Here is a 22,603-nt window from a genome sequence, read left to right on the forward strand (position 1 = left end):
GCGAGGTTCTATGCTCCGTCGTTTGGAATTCGTAGCGCGAGTGACACACAAACATAAGAGCGAGATTCTCTGATTGCCTAATTGCGTATTGTGTGTCCAGATCTTCTAATATCACATGCATTGCGACAAACAACACGAGCACGTATCAACACAACTTACATGTAACGCATACCACACCAGCACATGTATTGTTCTACTGCCATACGTACCGTACAGTCTCACACAGCCCAACGCCGTGTTCCCACTACAGCTCGCTGGACGATGGACAACTCCACAACGGTCTCACCATGCTCCCTGCACTACGAGTACTACAACTGTACCGGGCCCAGTCTGTCGGAGGAGGACCGCATCCTCACGCTGGCCATCATCATCTTCTTCATCATAGCCACCATCCTTGGCAACCTCCTCATCATCGTAGCCATCGCCTGCTTCAGGCAGCTGCAGACGCACGCGAACACCCTGGCGCTGTCGCTCGCTGTGTCCGACCTCCTCATCGGCTTGCTCATCATGCCCTTCAGCATGATGCACGCCATCTACCAGTGCTGGTTCTATGCCTCCTTCTTCTGCCACCTGCACTACTTCCTCGACTACACGCTCACCACCTCCTCCATCATCCACCTGGGCTGCATCGCCTACGACCGCTATGTGGCCATCTGCGACCCGCTCCGCTACCCGACGCGGGTCACGGACCGCACCGTGGCCGTGATGCTGGCGCTCTGCTGGCTCGGCGCGGCGATATTCACCACCCCGACGCTGCTCAGCCTGAGCCCCACGCTGTCTCGGGGGACGATCGAGCGAGGGGGCTGTCCGGACAGCTGCATGTTCACCGTAGACCTGGGACTGCACTTCGCTTACGGCATGTGCCCATATTTCCTCTCAATGTTCATCATCCTGCTGATCTACGCCAAGATATACCGCGTGGCCAGGAGGCAAGCACGGAGGGTCACAGTTGGCGTGCCCATACATGCGCAGAGGGTCGAGGTGGCCAACGGTGGTAGTTCTGGTGGTGGCCATGATGGCGATGAAGCAGCGAAGCGGTGGAAATCAACGATGAAACGAGAGCATAACGCTGCCAAGACCCTGGGCAGCATCATCGGGTGCTTCATGCTGTCGTGGCTACCCTACTACATCCTGGTGATCGTGTTTCCCTTCTACAAGAACACGTCGACCGCCTATGAGGTCGTGTCCTGGATCGGCTACATCAGCTCCACCGTCAACCCGATCCTCTACGCGTCCATCAATCGGCCGTTCCGAACGGCGTTCGGTCGGATCTTGCGCCTGGACTTCTTCTCTGCAGAGGCCAGGCACCTGGAGCTGTCCAATCACTAGGCGGCCGGGAGATTCACGGTCACCGGCGCCCAGTGTGAAAGTTCCTCATTTGTTTAGTGTGCACGCAAATGTGTTATAAGCACGTGGCACGAACATGGGAAGGGGCAGTGGAGTCTGTACCGAGAAAAGGCTGCAAATAGGAAGGGGGTGGACTGGGCGAGGGGGGGGAGCAATATGCCCGGACTGAACTCCTTGAGGAGGACAAAGTTAGCATGGAGGAATGGAGAAGGAGCGCGAGGTAGAAAGGGGAGGAGGACATCTGTGAAAATAAGCTTCATAGCTCATCGGATTCCTCCAGTATAAATACATTTTCTGATTATTATTCTGAGGAGGGCGGAGAAGGAATTACCGGGCCAAGATGTCGGGGATGATGGGAGGGTGATGATGATGATGATGAGAGGAGACGGAAGTTAGAAGGAAGGAGCGAGCAACAGTGAGTTGCACGGAGGAGGAGTAGCGTCTGTTTTCACAGGGGGCGTGGCCACACCGGAGTCACGTGGTTTACGGGAGGCTTGAGGTGATTGAGGTATAGAGAAGCGATGACGTGCTGATGTTTGCTCTGTGTGTGTCTCTCTATGCGTCTAACCTCGTTGTCTCTCTCTTGACGTGCTGTCCATCACACACGACGCCTCACTCTGCTCAGACGCCTCTCGTGATAGTTTAGCGCGATTTAACAACACACAGCGGTGCGCAGCAGCACTGCATGTACAACATCTCTCAGCCTTATCCAGAGCATCAGCTTAAAATAACTGAATGCGCGGCCGTTTGTGCCGTTAAGAGCACCGATACATATTTCCGATGTGTCACGTGTCAATGCCAACCTAACGTGGCTCCATGTTCTTGGTAAATATGTTCTTAACGGGACAATAATAGTCAATTATGTGGTGACAACTACACACGAGTCCGCCACACACACACGCACACCTCTCTGTAGGTCAGCGTATCACGTCCCTCTCGCAAAAGCAATGTTTATCAGAATTGATTGTCTGACGGTAATCAATAAAGTGAAAATGTATATGCATGTGTATGCAGGTACGCGCGTGTGTATATGCATGTTCCGCTATTGTAGCGGTTAGCATACTGCACTACGAATCCGGTGGCCCGAGTCTGATCACCGCTTACAGCCAACACCAGTCCTGGGCCTCCCCTAGGTCGGCTCAGCCTCACATGGGAAGCTCATGCGGTGTGTTAACATCGCCACGTGGGAGGCAAAGGAGACGGGCGTGGTGCTGGCCACTCGCCACCTCGTATGCCATGCCGACTTTAATAGGTGCTCACTTACAGCCACTCCCCTGTCCCTCAGTTGTCTCGGAATATCTGACGATATGTCCTCAACTCTCCGTGCCACAGTGTTGCGTGCCAGGCAAACATTCATAAAGTCTTGCTTTTTCTCGGGGCAAATGTTCTCCACCATTTTAATGACACAGTATTTGATAAACGCCCCTTCAGTAAAAGGTTTGCCATGTTTAGCTATTAACATGGCCACTTCGTAGCTGGCTTTGGTGATGTTTTCCTTTGACTCACAGGCTGGCGTGAAGAATCGCTGTTGCGATGCCAGAGCAGCTTGAAGTTGCTTTACTTTTTCAGAGCGGTCACTCCCCGTTAGCTTGTCGTATGTTGTAGCATGTTTAGTCTCGTAGTGTCTCTTTACGTTGAAATCCTTAAACAAGGCATCCGTCTCTTTACAAATTAGACAAACACAATTTCCTCGATTTCCAGTGAAGAATAATTGTAATTCCCACCGCTCCTGAAAGCGGCGACCCTCACTGTCAACTTTTCTCATTTTTTTTGCAGTCGCCATAGCAGAAATGATTCGAGAAGGGTTCGCGGCACGGATGCAAAATTAGAGAGCATTAGAATGGTGCTGCCACCGTGTGGCGGAAAGAGGAATAACATGTTTAAAGTTTTATGATTTATTCTGACAGAGCAAGCGAGCCATAAATAACACATTATAAGACCACAGCTGCGGGCTGTATGGAATCTGCCCGCGGGCCGTGATTGGCCCGCGGGCCGGACTTTTGACATACCTGACATAGATGAAGGGTTTCTTCCAGGATCAACAACAACCCCGGTCCCTCTCGGGACCCGGCTTATATTCTCTGTGGCGTGGCCGGCTCCACAATTGGCCACGTCCACCTTCCAAAATCGTTGGGAAGGATCTGGGTCCCAATCACGTGACCACCCCTAGCCCCCTCTTGGGGCCCCTTTGTAGACTTAACTAGTCACGTGTTCTCCAGGGTCAACCAGAGTGCCAAGGCCTCGAATAACCTAATCCTTCGGCTGGCACCCACACACCCTGTCCTGTAGGGTCGGCACTGCACGCAAAGTATGGTGCCATCTCGCGCTATCATTCAGCAATCACCGGCCACCTCTAGGGCTGGTACTACACCCACAACACCGTGGTATACGCGATGTCGTTACACCACACACCGTGTCCCTCTAGGGCCGGCAATGCACCCAGCATGTTGACATCCAGCGATGTCACTATAGAACCACCAACAGCAATACTACACTCACCACACAGCTCACTAGTACTAAACTCACCACACAGCTCACTAGCACCAGTCTTAAAATCACCACACAACTCACGAGTACCGGAACTAAACTCCCCACAACTCACAAAACGACATTTTGGTAAACTCAATAGTAAACTCACCACGCAGCTCACCAACACCACCAATAGTAAACTCACCACGCAGCTCACCAACACCACCAATAGCAAACTCACCACACAGCTCACCAGCACCACCAATAGCAAACTCACCACGCAGCTCACCAGCACCACCAATAGCAAACTCACCACGCAGCTCACCAGCACCACCAATAGCAAACTCACCACACAGCTCACCATCACCACCAATAGCAAACTCACCACGCAGCTCACCAGCACCACCAATAGCAAACTCACCACGCAGCTCACCAGCACCACCAAAAGTAAACTCACCACTCAGCTCACCAGCACCACCAATAGCAAACTCACCACACAGCTCACCAACACCACCAATAGCAAACTCACCACTCAGCTCACCAACACCACCAATAGCAAACTCACCACTCAGCTCACCAGCACCACCAATAGCAAACTCACCACACAGCTCACCAACACCACCAATAGCAAACTCACCACACAGCTCACCATCACCACCAATAGCAAACTCACCACACAGCTCACCAACACCACCAATAGCAAACTCACCACACAGCTCACCAACACCACCAATAGCAAACTCACCACACAGCTCACCAGCACCACCAATAGCAAACTCACCACACAGCTCACCAGCACCACCAATAGCAAACTCACCACACAGCTCACCAACACCACCAATAGCAAACTCACCACACAGCTCACCATCACCACCAATAGCAAACTCACCACACAGCTCACCAGCACCACCAATAGCAAACTCACCACACAGCTCACCAACACCACCAATAGCAAACTCACCACACAGCTCACCAACACCACCAATAGCAAACTCACCACTCAGCTCACCAACACCACCAATAGCAAACTCACCACTCAGCTCACCAACACCACCAATAGCAAACTCACCACTCAGCTCACCAACACCACCAATAGCAAACTCACCACTCAGCTCACCAACACCACCAATAGCAAACTCACCACTCAGCTCACCAACACCACCAATAGCAAACTCACCACTCAGCTCACCAACACCACCAATAGCAAACTCACCACTCAGCTCACCAACACCACCAATAGCAAACTCACCACTCAGCTCACCAACACCACCAATAGCAAACTCACCACTCAGCTCACTGGCACCACCAATAGCAAACTCACCACTCAGCTCACTGGCACCACCAATAGCAAACTCACCACTCAGCTCACCAACACCACCAATAGCAAACTCACCACTCAGCTCACCAGCACCACCAACAGTAAACTCACCACGCAGCTCACCAACACCACCAACAGTAAACTCACCACGCAGCTCACCAACACCACCAACAGTAAACTCACCACGCAGCTCACCAACACCACCAATAGCAAACTCACCACGCAGCTCACCAGCACCACCAACAGTAAACTCACCACGCAGCTCACCAACACCACCAACAGTAAACTCACCACGCAGCTCAACAACACCACCAACAGTAAACTCACCACGCAGCTCACCAACACCACCAACAGTAAACTCACCACGCAGCTCACCAACACCACCAACAGTAAACTCACCACGCAGCTCACCAACACCACCAACAGTAAACTCACCACGCAGCTCACCAACACCACCAACAGTAAACTCACCACGCAGCTCACCAACACCACCAATAGAAAACTCACCATGCAGCTCACCAACACCACCAATAGAAAACTCACCACACTGCTCACCAGCACCACCAATAGCAAACTCACCACACAGCTCACCAACACCACCAATAGAAAACTCACCACTCAGCTCACCAACACCACCAATAGAAAACTCACCACACAGCTCACCAACACCACCAATAGAAAACTCACCACACAGCTCACCAACACCACCAATAGAAAACTCACCACACAGCTCACCAACACCACCAATAGAAAACTCACCACACAGCTCACCAACACCACCAATAGAAAACTCACCACACAGCTCACCAACACCACCAATAGAAAACTCACCACACAGCTCACCAACACCACCAATAGAAAACTCACCACACAGCTCACCAACACCACCAATAGAAAACTCACCACACAGCTCACCAACACCACCAATAGCAAACTCACCACTCAGCTCACCAGCACCACCAATAGAAAACTCACCACACAGCTCACCAACACCACCAATAGAAAACTCACCACACAGCTCACCAACACCACCAATAGAAAACTCACCACACAGCTCACCAACACCACCAATAGCAAACTCACCACTCAGCTCACCAGCACCACCAATAGCAAACTCACCACTCAGCTCACCAACACCACCAATAGCAAACTCACCACACAGCTCACCAGCACCACCAAAAGTAAACCCACCACACAGCTCACCAGCACCACCAAAAGTAAACCCACCACACAGCTCACCAGCACTACCAAAAGTAAACCCACCACACAGCTCACCAGCACTACCAAAAGTAAACCCACCACACAGCTCACCAGCACTACCAAAAGTAAACCCACCACACAGCTCACCAGCACCACCAAAAGTAAACCCACCACACAGCTCACCAGCACCACCAAAAGTAAACCCACCATGCAGCTCACCAGCACCACCAAAAGTAAACCCACCACACAGCTCACCAGCACTACCAAAAGTAAACCCACCACACAGCTCACCAGCACTACCAAAAGTAAACCCACCACGCAGCTCACCAGCACCACCAAAAGTAAACCCACCATGCAGCTCACCAGCACCACCAAAAGTAAACCCACCACGCAGCTCACCAGCACCACCAAAAGTAAACCCACCACACAGCTCACCAGCACCACCAAAAGTAAACCCACCATGCAGCTCACCAACACCACCAAAAGTAAACTCACCACTCAGCTCACCAACATCACCAATTATAAATTCACCACACAGCTCACCGTCGCCAGTACTGAACGCCACTAGAGGTTAAACTGAAGAACCAGACGTCTTGTAAGATGTGGGGGATTCCTCCGCTTAACCCCACCACACACTGCCTGTCGTGCCTGGAGATCGAACTGAACAGGTTTGGCAGCGGTACACAAGCACAACCAATATATTTCTAACAATGCTTTTTAATGTCAATCACAAAGTGCCATTGCCCAAAACGTCGACCATTATATACTAATATATAAACACCCAGCTCTGTCATTCTGTGACTCTGTGATTCTGCGATTAACGCAGCAAGGATTGCTTGAAGTGTGTCACGTGACCACGAGCACGCAGCCAACCAGAGGTGCGCCCCTCCCAAACATGTACGCCCCCGGATTGGTTGAAGGGAGAGCCACGCTCTCTCCGCTGCTGTCCTGAGTGAGAGCCGTGCTCTGTTCGCTGCTGCCCTGATGGAGTGCCGCGCTTTCTCCACTGCTAGCTGGGGGAGAACCGCGCTATCTCCACTGCTGCCGTGAGAAAGCCAGACTCGCTCTCTCCACTGCTGCCCTGAGGGAGAGCCGTGCTCTGTCCACTGCTGCCCTGAGGGACCCCCGTGCTCTCCACTGCTGGCTTGAGGGAGAGCTGCGCTATCTCCACTGCCGCCGTGAGGGAGCCAGACGCGCTCTCTCCACTGCTGCACTGAGGCAGAGCCGTGCTTGGTCCGCTGCTGCCCTGAGGGAGAGCCGCGCTCTCTCCACTGCTGCACTGAGGCAGAGCCGTGCTTGGTCCGCTGCTGCCCTGAGGGAGAGCCGCGCTCTCTCCACTGCTGCCCTTAGGCAGAGCCGTGCTCTGTTCACTGCTGCCCTTAGGCAGATCCGTGCTCCGTCCACTGCTGCCCTGAGGGAGACGGGTGCTCTCCACTGATGGCCGCCTGAGGCTCGCGCTCCCGGGGTGCGCTCCGTCGCTTTAAGATGTTCTGTGTTCATCTTTTGTTTGTTGCGGTTGCACCCGACTCATGGGCCGCATGGCTCACAGGGCTATACCTAATCAATGAAACTTGAAACCTAAGATCCCTTAAGAGCTTCCAAATAATCCTAACAGTTCTTTCACTGATTAATAAGTGATAGCTCTTAGAAGCTAATGTAATTCTCACAACTAAAGTTTAGATACATTTTCATTAATTCACATTAAAGTGACATCGCGGGATAGTCACAAGAGGTTTGTAGAGTGAAAGTTTTAAGTGAAAGCCGCGTAAAGCCGCGCTTATTCGACTTATTAAAAGTCCTCAAGTACAGCGAAGCTGTTCGCGTTGTTTTTAGTTTTTTAATCGTAATTCACTGTCAGCCGTACATCCGATCGTCTCTCAAGTCATTAGGTTAAAAAGTAGTTGAAGGTGAGTTCCTTAAAAATTAAATCTGACAAACAATGCACACGGTTCTAATTAGATCAGTACTGTAGTTTTTGGGGTGCTTAAATCCACTGCTGGATGAAGGCCCACCGCACGCTGTGCGAGTGGATCGTCAGGATTTACTTGACCAGTCTGTTGAGGGCCGCCGCACGCTGTGGTTGTTGGGGGACGCCGCAGGCTGTGGATGTTGGGGGGCGCCGCAGGCTGTGGTTGTTGGGGGCCGCCGCAGGCGCCCCCGCACAACCTAGTATATTTATATCTTTTTTGCAGGGTTTCAGAGTGTTATTTTCAATCAGCATCGTCTCGCTTTGTGTGAATAAGACACCGGAGAAACGCCGCCACGCGTTTACTGCACATTCGATGGGACGCCACTCAAAGGGCCGCCACTACCGAACGGTCCGTGAACCCAATTGCTGTACCCTACTCGCCCAGCGGGTCTGGGGGCCGTCAAGTGTTTGCATCTTCTCAGGTTTTTATTGATGATCCTGGACTCGCCCACTCTCCCCAGTCACACACTCACTATCAGTCACTTCCCTATCACTCTTCTATCGCTACTGCTGTGTTACCGGCGTTATTTTTTCCGTAAACGTTTACTCATCGATTGCTCAACCCGTGTTGAGGAGTCGGACCGATAGACACTGACCGCGTCGTATCATCCATCGCCACGCTGCTGCATGTTCAACCGGCACACACTCACCCACCCACTCACCAACTCACACGGTTACTCACACACTCACCCACTCACTCACCAACTCACACGGTTACGTGACTTTACCGAAAGAACCAGAGGGTATGGATGCCTGCAGTCACAAAAGCTTCAAATCAAGATATAATAAATAAAAACACCGTTTCGAACTTATTACAAAGGTATTGTTTTGTCGCACCCGGGCCTTTGTTTAACACGCGTGATACCCCCTCCCCCTAGGGTAAGGGTTCTGGTTAAGTCTGATCTGCTGATGACGGCGAAATATCCCTTTTACACCACCCCATCACCCCAGCCCCCACCCCATCACACACAGCATCCCTTCCACACCCCCGCCCACATCCCCAACCCGTCACCCGCCCCCCCATCCACAGCCCCACCCCGTCAGCTGCAGCCAACCACACCCCCCACCCACACCAATCCACACCCCCCACCCACACCAACCACCCCATCACCCACAGCCCCCACCATCCCCTAATTACTCTTCCCCCAAAACCCCTCGCGCCCCCCTCCCATCGCAGCTCCTCGCAGTCGGGAGAACGCTCTGCGCAGTATAAATAGCGAGGCAGGGCCTTCTCGGATCAGGTGGATTCCTGTGGCTGGGGCTGCTGTCATTGGCTCTCCAGTGGATGCTGCTGCTGTCGTTGTTGTTGCTGCTGCTGCTGCTGTGGCTGTATTATTAAGGCTCCAGGTCAACGCCATGCGAAGTTAAGAGGTCGTCCGCCACTGCCAATGCGCGCCTCGCCGTCGCCTCCTTCCTTCTGCCAGGGTCATCAGCTGGTGCACGGGAAGCAAGGTCTGCTGTTTACAGCCGCTCCTCGTCGTGATGTCCGCTGCGTGATGATGAGCTGATCTCTGAGTCAGGCAGTCGTGCCCTCCGGCTCTCCGATGCGCGCTCGCGTTGTGGGGGCGCGTGGTTCCGCACGATGTCCGACGTTTCACGCTGACCGCGCTGCTAATTTCCTTCTCTGTGCGTGTATGAATGTGCATTCACTTTGTGTGGAGCGGTGGCGCAGCGGTTATCGCACTGCGCTACGGATCCGGCGACTCAGGTTCGATTCCCCGCTCATGGCCACTAACACACATGACGGTAATCTGAACCGGTCCTACGCCTCACCTAGGTCGAATCAACCTCAAATGAGTACCTGGTGCAATGTGTAAACCTCGCCACTGGGAAGACAAAGGTGGCCGGGCGTGGTGATGGCCACACAACACCATCGTGCGCCTTTTTCGGCCTTCATAGGTGTTGCTCGCTCACAGCACTTGCCCCAACCATCTGTTAAGGCTACACGGGGGGGTCTTTGTCTTTGTATTTGTCTTTGCATTAACTTTTCTGCAGAATTATCCTTAAAAAGAACACTTGGAGCGAAACGTCGGGCATCATGGCGCACAGCACGCGGTACAACGAGCAAAAAAACCTGCGAATCGTTTCTGACGTCTGTTGATCCGTGTGCGGTTGTGATTGTTACCTCCGCACCGCGCTCGTCATCCCAGATGCTGGTCGTCAAAGTCCCCCTCCCACCCCCCCCCCCGTTGATCAAAGGGATCGTGACGAACTTCTTTTAACCTCCGTGCGCTGTGTAAACATTGGGGATACAAAGGTGGTCGGGCGTGGCGCTGACCACCAACCCCCATCGTGTGCCGTGCCGGCCTTAAATCTTCGCGAACATCACTGGCCCCAACAGTCTGTTGAACGCTATACGGGGGATGTTTGTCTTTGTACGTTTCAGTGTATGTACGTATCCGTGTGCGTGTGAACGTACTGTAGGTAAGTGTGTGCATATGCGTGTGTGCATCTATTTATCCAAATACAAATAACCTTCGGCAGGCTTCTGGGACACGTGCTGTTAGCGAGAACCTATTCATACTGACGGGGGTTGTGTGGCCAGCACACCACGCCCGGCCGCCTTTGTCTCCCCTGTGCCACTCTTGACACGTCGCACCAGTTACTCAATTAAGGCCGAGTTGACCCAGAGGAGGCGCAGGAACGGTCCAGATATCCGTCACCGACGTTGGCCCTAATGAAAAAACGGTCATGCCCCCCCCTAGGTCGATTGAGTATCTGGTGCGATGTATAATCATCGACACCGGGGAGACAAAGGCGGCCAGGTTTAGTGCTACTCGCACCACCGGCTCGTGCGACGTGCCTTCCTTCGTTAGGTGCTCGCTAACAGCACTTGCCCCAGCAGCTTGTGTGGGATATACGGGGGATCTTTGTATTTTACTTCTGTATTGATGTTCATTATATGGCATTATTATCAACCCGCCGACAGTTCACTACGCGATACGAGGGCTACAGGTGACACCTGCCGAACTCCACGTGCTCTGCTGTGTGGCCCCGAGATGTTGAGGGCGTCTGGCGTGGTCGCGGCGCATTTCGTGGAATGTTCATCACGGGTCCGGCTACTGCCGTGAGCAGGGCGGGCGCTCGTCATCGGGGCTCCGTGGTATGAACACGGGCAGTCTCCAACCCGTACTACCACTCTTTCTCTGGCCTCTATTTACGTGCTATGATAAAGGGTCGTTGCCCGAAACGTCGCCTGTTACATATGGTTTTCTTTTAAGGCTACACATACGGTTACATTTTCACTTAAAGCTTGCGTGACTGCAGGAATTCATATTCTTTGGGTCTTTCGGTAAAAGTCACGTATTGCGATCGAAACGTCGTGATATTTTAATTATTTTTTATTCACTTTATTTTCATTTATTTTTATCTTTATTATTTTATTGTTCTATCTACGTGACTTTACCGAAATACCCAAAGAATATGAATACACATACGGTGTTGTGATGTTTTACCTTTCTTGTACTTTGCACCACTATCATGCATTTTGTATTGTTGGTGTAACGTTTTTTCCCGCTCCGAATGAACATCTGTGATAAAGAGCTTCATAGCTCATCGGATTCCTCCAGCATAAAAACATATTCTGATCTGATGCTGTTGGTGTTGACGCGGTGGGAATTGAGTTGTTATCGTGGTTGTGCACCACAGGCAACCTATTTCGCGATATTCTTCTGCGTGTGGCTGATGATGATGTTGAGATAAACAGCTCTAATTGAAACATCAAGGTGGTTAATGATCCAGGCGATTGCAACAGGAGTAGCGGAGCGGTGCATCATTTAACTGCTGTTGTGATGATGATGATGACTCCTTTGTGTTCGTGAATCGGGCATTGCTGGGTCGTCGCGCGTTCCAGGGCCCGTTTAGGACTGTGACCCCAGCCACACGCGTTATCCTGATCGACTCACGCTTCGCAATAAGTTCCCAAGAAAAACCCAGCCGGAGCTCACCGCAGTCCTATTGTTAACCACCACCCATGGTCGATAATAACGAACCGGTAAGCATTGTGTCGGAACTCAACGGTGATTGTCCAATGGATAAACTGGATCCCGCCATCGCAATGTGGAATGTAACTCCTGGCTCAAGCTAGCCAACGGGAGTCGCTCTTGGGGCCAGATCCGCGTCTGGTTCTGACAGGCTGCGACGATTCTCCTGAGCGCCTCGCCCCTCCGTTGTTGCTGCTGCTGCTGCTTGCGGTGGTGATGGAGGCTGGGAGAGCGGCAGCGATGGAGGCGTGGGGAGCGGTAGCGTAGCGGTCAGTGCGCTGTGCTACAAACCCGGCGACTCGAGTTCGATTCCCGCTCACAGCCAACACCAGTGACGATTATTTTAACCGGTCCAGGGCTCCGCCTGTCGACTCAGCCTCAAATGAGTACCTGGTGCGATGTGTAAACGTCGCCACTAGGGAGACAAATGCGGCTGAGCGTAATGTTGGGCACCCACCCCCTCGTGTGCCGTGTCGGCCTTCATAGGTGCTCGCTAAACAGCACTTGCCCCAACAGTCTGTTCAGGCGATACGGCGGTGGATCACTGCCGTTGATGGAGGCGTCGGTCTGGGTGTTCACTCAAACATCGCACGGGACACCAATATTCCGTTTTCATTTTGTTCATTTTATTGAGAACATTTTCCTGTTTTCGATCACGTGCTGTTGTCGTTGTCTCTTTATCTCGTTGTCAAGTTCTATCTCGCTGTTTGTATTGTGTTCTGTTTTTTGTCAGTTGTCCTATCTCGTTCCTACTGTCTCTGTCTCCTTATTAGTATCTCATGTGTATTATCTGCTTGTCGTGGTGCATTATGTTGATCTTTAGTTTGCACCGTGCGTAGCCAACAGTGCTGATCGGAGATGCGGGGGGAAGGACATCAACCTTAACACAAAAAGCAGTTCTAAAGAAATGAGTTTGCAATCTAGATTTGAAAGTGCATCGCATCGGGAATGATCGGTCATGCCATGAGTCCGTCGGGGACACGTGCATATGATCCGCGTACATAGCAAGTCACACTATTCTCACGCTCAAGATTGGAGGCATACATCGTAAGAGTAATCATCGATTTTCCCAATAAGCGGATGCCTGCGATATTTACAAACAAGGTCGACAGCAGTGCAGTTAGACCAGTCGTGATGTATTGGTCTGAATTCAAGGTAGTGAGAAGGGATGAACAGATGCCACGCATATACATTTACTATAATATATATGCTTCATACTATAGCATATATAATGTAGTATATATTATATATGCGAGCGAAATTTGTATTTCCATGCTTTATCTATATATGTATTATTGAACGTTTTTCCATCTTAGTCGCGTATTTTATATTATATATTTTGTGTTGATGTAACTTGCTGATCCACCCCTATCTGTGAAAAAGGAAAGGGGAAAAAAATGTTGATTCTGAGATTGTTAATATGCTCCTTAGGCGCATCAGGAGTGGATAGTCTTGATTTGAAGCTTTCGTGATTGCAGGAATCCATACTCCTAGGTTATTTCGGTCAGTCACATGGATAAAAATAAAACAAAATAAATCACGACGTATCGATAGCAACACAAGCCATCGTCGAAGACGTCGTGATTTATTTCGTTGTATTTCTACCTACGTGACTTACCGAAAGAACCAAAGAATATAGGAGCGGATAGACTTAGAGAGGAGACGATCTGGCGACGGAGTAAAACGATGAAGGTAGCAGCGATAGGTGGCGAGACGAGAGAAGCGCAATCCTGTGGCATCGGTGGTGGTTGTGGTGGGGATGAGTCCCGGTGCGGACAGAAAGCTTGAGAATAATGAGGGGCCCAGAGTTCTGCAGACGGAGGTGCGAGGCAAGAGACTGAGAGGCGCAGCAAGGGATAAGACTGAGAGACGAGATCAATGAAGGGTGCTTATGTTTCGATTTAAAGCTTTCGTGACTGCAGGGATTCATATTCTTGGTTCATTCGGTAAAGTCACGTAGAAAGGAAATAATGAAATAATATAACTAAAAACTAATTTAGAAGGGAAATAACAATATAAAAAAGATGTATTTTATTATTTCCCTTCTACGTGACTTTACCGAAAGAACCAAGAATATGGTGCTTATGTTGTTCAAGGCAAGAGGATGTGTGTGCGTGCATGTACGCATGTTGAATACGAGGAGCGGTGGTGTAGCGGTTATCGCGCTGCGCTGCAAACCTGTCGACCTGGGTTCGAATCCTGCTCATGGACAATAACACACGTGACGGTAATCTGAGCCGGTCCTGGGCCTCTCCTAGGTCCGCTCAGCCTCAAATGAGTACCTGGTGCGATGTGTAAGCATCGCCACTGGAGAGACAAAGGCGGCCGGGCGTGGTGTTGGCCCACCCACCCCCTTGCGTGCCGTTCCGGCCTTCATCGGTGGTCGCTAACAGCACTTGCCCCAACAGATTGTTAAGGATATGCGGGTGATCTTTGTATGTTGAACTACTTTCGCACCGTACATAGCCAAAAATTATATTCGAAGGTGTGGGGGACGGACAACAAACTAAACATAAAAATCTAATTTAAATAATGCTGCAAACCCAGGAGCAAAGTGTGGATAAATGAGCAGAGCCAGGTTTAATTAATCAATGACATAATTATTGAATGAATGACTCTGCTGCATTACTTTTTACTTGTAAGATGTTTTCAGTCGATTAATGATGATTAGTCGTGTTGATAATTCACGTCGGAGAAGGAAACCGGAGCCCCCTCGCCTTTGTGCGAGGGGGAAACGCTCCATCCTCCGTACAGATGGAACCACGTGGCGATTAGTCCACACTGTGTTGTACCGGCCTTCTCGTGGCATAGCCAGGGTTATGGCACCTCCTCGACGCCCACCCACGGGAAGGGAGTTTCACGACATTTGTGTGCCGTGATCCACCAACCCTCGCTGCTGCCTCCACGGCACAGGATTCTAGGCAACCACGTGGAGTGTGGCCACCACCACCAGCGCCACCAGCGCCACCAGCAGTGCCACTCGGCTGCGGCGCAAGGCGAGGAAGGCATCGTCACGTGAGACTCACTCTGTGGGGTTGTTGTTTTTTCTCCCTCTGCTCTGTGGCTTTGCAGAACACGGAGGAGTTCGCGGACGTGAGCGGGAGAACGGCGTCACTGACCGGCGACGAATCTTACCCGCAGACCTGCCAGAACATTCACACTTTGCCAACGAGTCGACCCACAGGAGAATAATTCATAGCATGAACGAGTACGCGGACTCGCTGTTACGCTGACACTCGCTAGGGAGCTAGAACAACGAGAGGACTCGACCATACGCCGAGAGGTAAGTAGACTCCCGAAAAAAATGGAATACTAAGTCGACCTAAGTACTCATTTTACGCACTAAAGAGTAGACTCGCTAAAGTGCATTTACGAGTCTACTCACTAATACGTCAACGCACTATAACGTCGACTCATAACTTGACTCATCAAGTCGATGAATTAAGATTGCAATTTACCCATTGGTCGACGAATAATTGGACTCTTAATACGAACAAAACCTCTCACTCATCAGTGGAATAATACGTCGACTCGCTGCTATGCGGACTCGTAAGTCGACCAACTAATTCTCCGATTCACTACCGAGTCAATCAAAGAACCCGACCAACAGCTACACCTAACTAGGAACACACTCGACGCAACATGCAGAACACTTCCGTCCCCCAAGTCCATAAAGAGTGCGTGATCTTCGCCGACTTCAACTGCACGGGCCCGACCCAGGTTCGCGAGGTCCGCCTCGTCCTTCTTATCGTCTTCGCTATCTTCATCACGGCCACCATCCTCGGCAACCTGCTCATCATCACCGCCATCGCCTCCTTCACAAAGCTGCAGACGCACGCCAACTTCCTGGCCCTCTCCCTGGCCGTGTCCGACCTGCTCGTGGGCGTCTTCATCATGCCCCTGAGCATGATGAAGACCGTCTACGACTGCTGGTTCTACGCGTCCGTGCTGTGCAACGCGCACTACTTCCTGGACTACACCCTCACCACAGCCACCATCTTGCACATCACCTGCATCGCCTACGACCGCTACGTGGCCATCTGCGACCCGCTGCGCTACGCGACGCGCGTCACCGTCCGCACCATCGCGGCGCTGCTGGTGCTCTGCTGGCTCGGCGCGGCGATCTTCTCCTCTCCCATTCTCCTGAGCTTCAGCCCGACGCTGTCGCGCGGCAACATTGAGCGCGCCTCGTGCCCCGACGACTGCGTGTTCTCCGTGAGCTTCGGCATCCTTGTCACCATTGGCATGGGCCCCTACTTCACCGCCATCCACGTGGTCTTGCTGATGTATGCCGTCATCTACCGCGTGGCGCGCAGGCAGTCGCGCAAGGTTGCGGCCGAGGCTGCCTCCTCGTCGGCGGCCGACTCGAGCGCCGTGAAGAACATGAAGCGAGAGCACAGCGCCGCCAAGACGCTGGGTGCCATCATCGGCACGTTCATGCTGTCGTGGCTGCCCTACTACGTGGTGGCGATGATGTCCTTCACCGTGGATGGCCTTTTCATTCCCTACCGAGTGGCTATGTGGATCGGCTACTGCAGTTCGGCCATCAACCCGCTGCTCTACGCCTCGTTCAACCGCCCGTTCCGCACGGCCTTCCGCGACATCTTTCGCCTCCGCGTCTTCTCCGGAGTGGTCAGGAGAGACTCGGGGCTCTCGGAGAGGAGCCACGGCAAGGCGATGGCACGCTGAACGAGGCTTTTTTGAAAGGCGGTGATGTCACTGAGGGGCGACGACGTCACCTGGGTTGCGAGAGGGGAGGGGCTCGAGATTCGTGTATGTATGTTCTATGTACGTTGAACTTCTTTAGCACCCTACTTAGCCAAACCGTGTTAATCGGAGGGGGGGGGGGAGAAGGACAACACACTAAATACACGTCGCCGTGGTGGGGCGACGCGGCCGCGCGTGAACGTCGGTCGAACGTTTGCCGTATGATGTATGCCGAGCTGCCAGCTTAGTGCGGAAGAGTGCGCGACGCCTCTCCTGGCCGTGTGTAGCCGATAGCTCTGTGTGTGTGTGTTTGTGGTCTTGCAATAAACACGTGTAATAGGCGACGTTTCGTACAATGGCCCTTCTTCGTAGCGCATAAAAATGATTGTTAACCTAATAGTTTATTGCGCTTACGTATACGGTAATTGCACCTTGCATGTAATAATCGATTATTTTAGACTCACGTGTTTTTATATGTGTATCAGGATGGAGTGTGGTGGGATAAAGTGTGGGGTAAGGTGTGGGTACAACGACGTCTTCCAAAACGTCTGGCCACGGTGGAAGAGTAGGCCAAATACTCCTCCGATGGGGGGCGAGGGGGGCTATCCATTGCTGCTGCCGCCTTTCCCCACCACGAGTGAATGCAAATGTCCAAACACGCACACATGTCGCACGATGTTACAATGACACAATGTTAAACAGACGCCGAAAATAAAATATATTTAAATGATTTCATCCGCTGCCTCGAACATAAGCATCTCAAATGCAATTCCAGCACCGATGAAGTAAACCTGGCGTGTAGCAGTAGTCGTTGTTGTTTGTCTTCTATCTCAATCCCCCACCTGCACAGCTACTTAGCACAGGTGGAGTGAGATCCATTATTTTTAATTGGCTCGATCCCGGGGGAAGGAAAGGGGTGGGTAGGGAGGGGGCGGGGGTGAGGAGGGGCGGCTGGGGGGGGGGACAATTGAGAATTGGGGACGACGAGGAGGCCTATATGAGCGCGGGTCAGGGGTTAAGAGCTTAGAGAAGAGATGGGAAAGGGGGTCGAGTGTGGGAGGATGAGCATGAGGCGATGACACGAGCGGTAAAATCACACAAAAACATCCGTCCCCCACATAGCCGTAACAGTTTTGTTGGGGCGAGTGCTGTTTGTGAGTATCGCCTATGATTGCCGGCACGTCACACGAGGGCGTGGGTGCCCAACACCACGCCCGTCTGCCTTTGTCTCCGCAGTGGCGAAGTTTGCACACTGCACCAGGTACTCATTTGAGGCTGAGTCAACCTAGGGGGAGGCCCGGGAGCGGTTCAGATAATAATCGTCATTGGTGTTGGCCATGGCTGGATTATGAACCGGGCCAGTGGGGCCAGTGCCCTGGGGCCTCGGACTGCCAGGTGGCCTCCAAGCCTCAGGCCGCGCGCGGTGACTGGCCCAAAACTTCCGAAGGAAGTTGAACGCCAGGGCCCTCAGTGCGCACAGAGCAAGCTGACCACTAGGCCCCTGGGTGCTTATAGCGTGAGCTCACCACTAGGGCCTCCCAGACCCCTCAGTTCTTACAATGTAAGGGCCCCCAGGCCCCTTGATGTTTAAAACGTAAGTTGACCACTAGGGCCCCTGGGCCCCTCGGCACTTACAGTGTGAGGTTCTCTGGGCCTCTCCGCGCTTAGAGCGTGAGCTGACCACTAGGGCCCCCAGGCCTCTCGGTGCATACCATCGGGCGTAACACCTGGGCCCCTTGGTACATATAGTGAATGCTTAAAACGAGAGCCTCTCGGAGAGTACAGTGCTTCTGTACAACTGAGCCACTGGTTGGCACACTACAATATGCTGTGACATGATACAATATTCACCAACAAATCAGTTCATTCTGCATAACAGGACAGTTTGAAGGGCGTCATATTATGGCAAGCCGTTCGTTATTTGACTTACCGTAACTAGCTATCCCTTTATTTTAGCTAGCTGCCATTTTCCCTAGCTAGCTGCCCATATGATTCAGCTTATTAACAAAAATTAGTTAGCTAGCTGACATTATTGCCAGCTAGCTGCCCTTAAAACCAAATTAGCTGCACTAAAAAGCCAACTAGTGAGACCGAGGGCTCGTCATTTGTTGAGAGCTTAGTTAGCCGTTGACAAATCAATGATTAAAAATACACTGCGGTTTCGTGAAACGTAAAAAGAAATGCCAAAGGTATATTTTTCATACACTAACGCATATATAAGAGATCCAATCCACACTTAAAGATTAAGGAAAACCCCATTATTTGTTTTCCATAGACCGAGGTCTTTTTCTCCCCTCCCCATTGATGGGGTGTGGCCTATGTGCATCGTCTCTACCAAGTCATTTCACAGAAATCTGTGTTGGTGGTTCAGCCAATGAAAATAAAGTTATATTTTTAATTTCAAGCGACATAATTATCTCTGTGTCAGGCAGGTATATAAGACATTATTTGGTAGGAAACGCCAGGGACTGTTATCTTGCTTGGTACGCCACAGTGATATATTCAGATACTTTTTTCATCTTTTATTAAAACATCAGCCTTTTTAAAGGCTATTTCAACAATCCCTCCTAAGGGATATTTTCTAACAGCCTTTTTAAAGGGTTAGGGTTATTTTCTTTTACGTGCTTTTCTATATTTTTTCTATATTTACTCAAAGCGGCCTTTAGGTACAAGTCGACTATAAAATACCACCACTTGATTGTATTTTCCAACAACAGTATTTGAAGGGTGTTGTCATTATTAATATTTATTAATTCAATTATTATTTAATAAGTATTGAGATATGCTATAATTATATTCATATAAATAGCAGTAGTTCTGAAATTTGGACCACAAACGTTGGAATAGTGGTGCTTCCAAAAGGAAAGCCAAAAAATAAAAGGAGGCAAGTGAGGCAGTTTGGCTTTAAAGTGTTCCACTTATTGGCAACTTCTTTCAAAAACCGTCTGATAGTAATAATGATGATAGCAGCACTATTGTCAGCTGTGAGGAAGGAACTAGCACTAGTTCAGTTTCCAGTAATGTTGTCACTTCCACAGAGCCATCCTTTGAAGGCGAACCCTCAACAGCTAATGGTATACAAGAACCATTTCCACCTCAGGAGTAGTTGAGCAATTCACAAGATTCAAATCAGTAACCAAGCCATTCCCGGTGCTATGAGGTCAATGGCCCTGCATTATGGCAAAGCACTTCCAGTGCATGCACCCTATGTCCTTCCGTGTGGAAGAGATACGTAGATGACACGTTCATCATCTGGCCACATGGCCTACCAGGGCTGGGCCATTTCTTCAACCACATCAATTTCATACACCCAGTCATTAAATTCACCATGGAGGTGGAAAAGGATGGCAACTAACCATTATTGGATGTGTTAATCGAAAAGAGACCAAATTGCTTAATGGGACACTGTCTACAGGAAAGCCACCCATACAAATGCCTATCTGAAACATGATTCCCACCACCATCCATCCCAGAAATATTCCGTCATCAAAACTCTACACCATAGAGCTCATTGTATTTCTGACCATCACCACCTAGCCAGTGAACTGGAGCATGTACACCAAGCCCTCAAGATGAATGCATATTCAGACTACACAATCCGTAAAGCCATCACCCCAACTGTTGGGAAAAAACATCTGAGGACCCAATCAAAACCATCACCTTGCCATACATTGCAGGGGTTACCAAACATATTTCCAAAATCATGAGCAAACACAAGATCCAGGTTCGATTCAACACAGTACGTAAAATTCGTGATCTGATCCCATCTGTGAAGGATGTGATCCCTGACATGCAATACCCCGGTGTCTACAAACTAAGGTGTGTCTGCGGCAGTAGTTACATTGGGGAAATGAAGCGACATGTCTCGGACCGTGTTCGTGGACATAAGGCAGATCTGAAACACGGTAGGACCAATACCTCAGCCGTGGCTGATCATTGTTTTAACGCTGCGGGCACACACGAAATATATTTTTACAAGATGAAGGGACTCTGCAGACCCACTGTCTATCAACACAGATTCGTTCATGAAGCCATCTAAATATATAAACACAGACACAATTCCAACCGAGAAGATGGGTAAAAACTTAGCTGCTGCAGCTCCTTACTATTAAAATTCCTTCCCTCTATTACTGCTAACTCTACTCCCTCCCTTTGATGCTGCTAATCCTGCATACTTGATATGCAAATTCCTTTGTTAAGGCGCCCCTTCCACCTCCAACCCAGCTTAAATATACGCTGCCAAGCATGGTGGTGCCCATTCAGACGCTGTCTTTACGACAGACCTGTTCTTCACCTGAGGACGGCTGCTTGCGTTGTCGCCGAAACGTCGTGAGAATTATTTAATTATGTTTTATTTTTATTATTTTATTATTTCCCTTCTACGTGACTTCACCGAAAGAACCAAGAAGACATTGGAAGGAAGTTATTAACAAGTTTAAGTCATAACTGGCTGTGATGTTTCCATCCTATCTGCCGATGTTAGCAGTTATTTCCGACTCTCTGAGTTACATATACGCTAAAGGTCTCACTAATACAGCCACCTTTGCTCCTTGTCCTCGAGTTGGCGGTGTCCCTCATTTTTTAACGAGCTGGATGTCTCACTAGCACAGCCACCGTTGCGGTGGTTCGCTTACATTGACATGCTCATCTCTCACAATACAATGGCCACCTCCACGGCTATGTCGTTGTGGAGGTATATCAGCTCTCCGATCTTACATTTACATGCAATTTCCATCTCTAGCCCCACCCAGTTTCCCTTGGGCTAAACCCATCTCAAACCTATATAACATCCTGCTTCAGCAGCTCTCCCGCTATATGTTTCACCTGATGACGATTGCTTGTTTTGCGATCGAAACGTCGTGATATTTTTTTTTTCTATCTACGTGGCTTTACCGAAAGACCCAAAGAATCTGAATTCCTGAAGTCATGAATGCTTTAAGTCGATATTAAAAAGTTTGGCAGTAAAGGAAGAGGCACAGTGTCCTATTTTCAATCTTCAATATGTGAATAACTCAATGAGCTAATGGGTCAGAAAACTCGCTAAACAATAGCAGATTAAATTCGGAATGCCAAATATTTTAAATAATTGTTGACTCCACCCCAGACCTGTCACATGTGGACCAATTGACGTTCATATTCCGGTTTGTTAACAGCAGCGTGAATGTTGTGGAGCGATTCCTGGGCTTTGAGCCAATTGAGAGCCACACTGGTAAAAGTTTAGCCTTGGGTTGGACCTCTCAAACTAGAGAGGTCAGTCATATTGTAATGCGGGCGTAAGCGACCTTCCGGATGTGACGTCACGGGGAGGCGGAGCCAGGTGACGTGGGTGAAAGGTTGGGGTCCTTAAGTGGGTAAACCGGAAAGAGAAGTCAGTCGGGGTGTGAATGGAAAAGAGTGGAGCCACGCGGGCGAACGAGAGGAGAGGGGCACGGACAGCCAGGAAGGCTGTGTGTCAGAGGCAGCGGTGTGGCTGCAGAGAGTCGCAGGAGCGACGAAGAGAGAGACAGCACGAGGCTGTCAGAGCTGCGGAGAGAGCAAGAGAGAGAGAGGAGCTGCAGCGGTGTGTGTGGGGAGACAGCACGAGGCTGTCAGAGCTGCGGAGAGAGCAAG

General features: G+C 50.6%; 2 pseudogenes across 1 annotated transcript; both read left to right on the forward strand.

The window, feature by feature from the left end:
* Positions 1 to 261: 261 nt before the first annotated feature.
* On the forward strand, positions 262 to 1,329 carry LOC144727863 (trace amine-associated receptor 365 pseudogene; annotated as a pseudogene).
* An 8,228-nt stretch (positions 1,330 to 9,557) lies between these two features.
* LOC144727864 (trace amine-associated receptor 365 pseudogene) lies at positions 9,558 to 17,723 on the forward strand (annotated as a pseudogene). Its single transcript, XR_013587454.1, has 2 exons — positions 9,558 to 9,755; positions 15,359 to 17,723. The product of XR_013587454.1 is annotated as a trace amine-associated receptor 365 pseudogene (transcript).
* The last annotated feature ends 4,880 nt before the right edge of the window (positions 17,724 to 22,603 follow it).

The sequence above is a fragment of the Lampetra planeri genome, chromosome 27, assembly GCF_965212315.1.
Source record: "Lampetra planeri chromosome 27, kcLamPlan1.2.h2, whole genome shotgun sequence".
Lineage (NCBI taxonomy): Eukaryota > Metazoa > Chordata > Hyperoartia > Petromyzontiformes > Petromyzontidae > Lampetra > Lampetra planeri.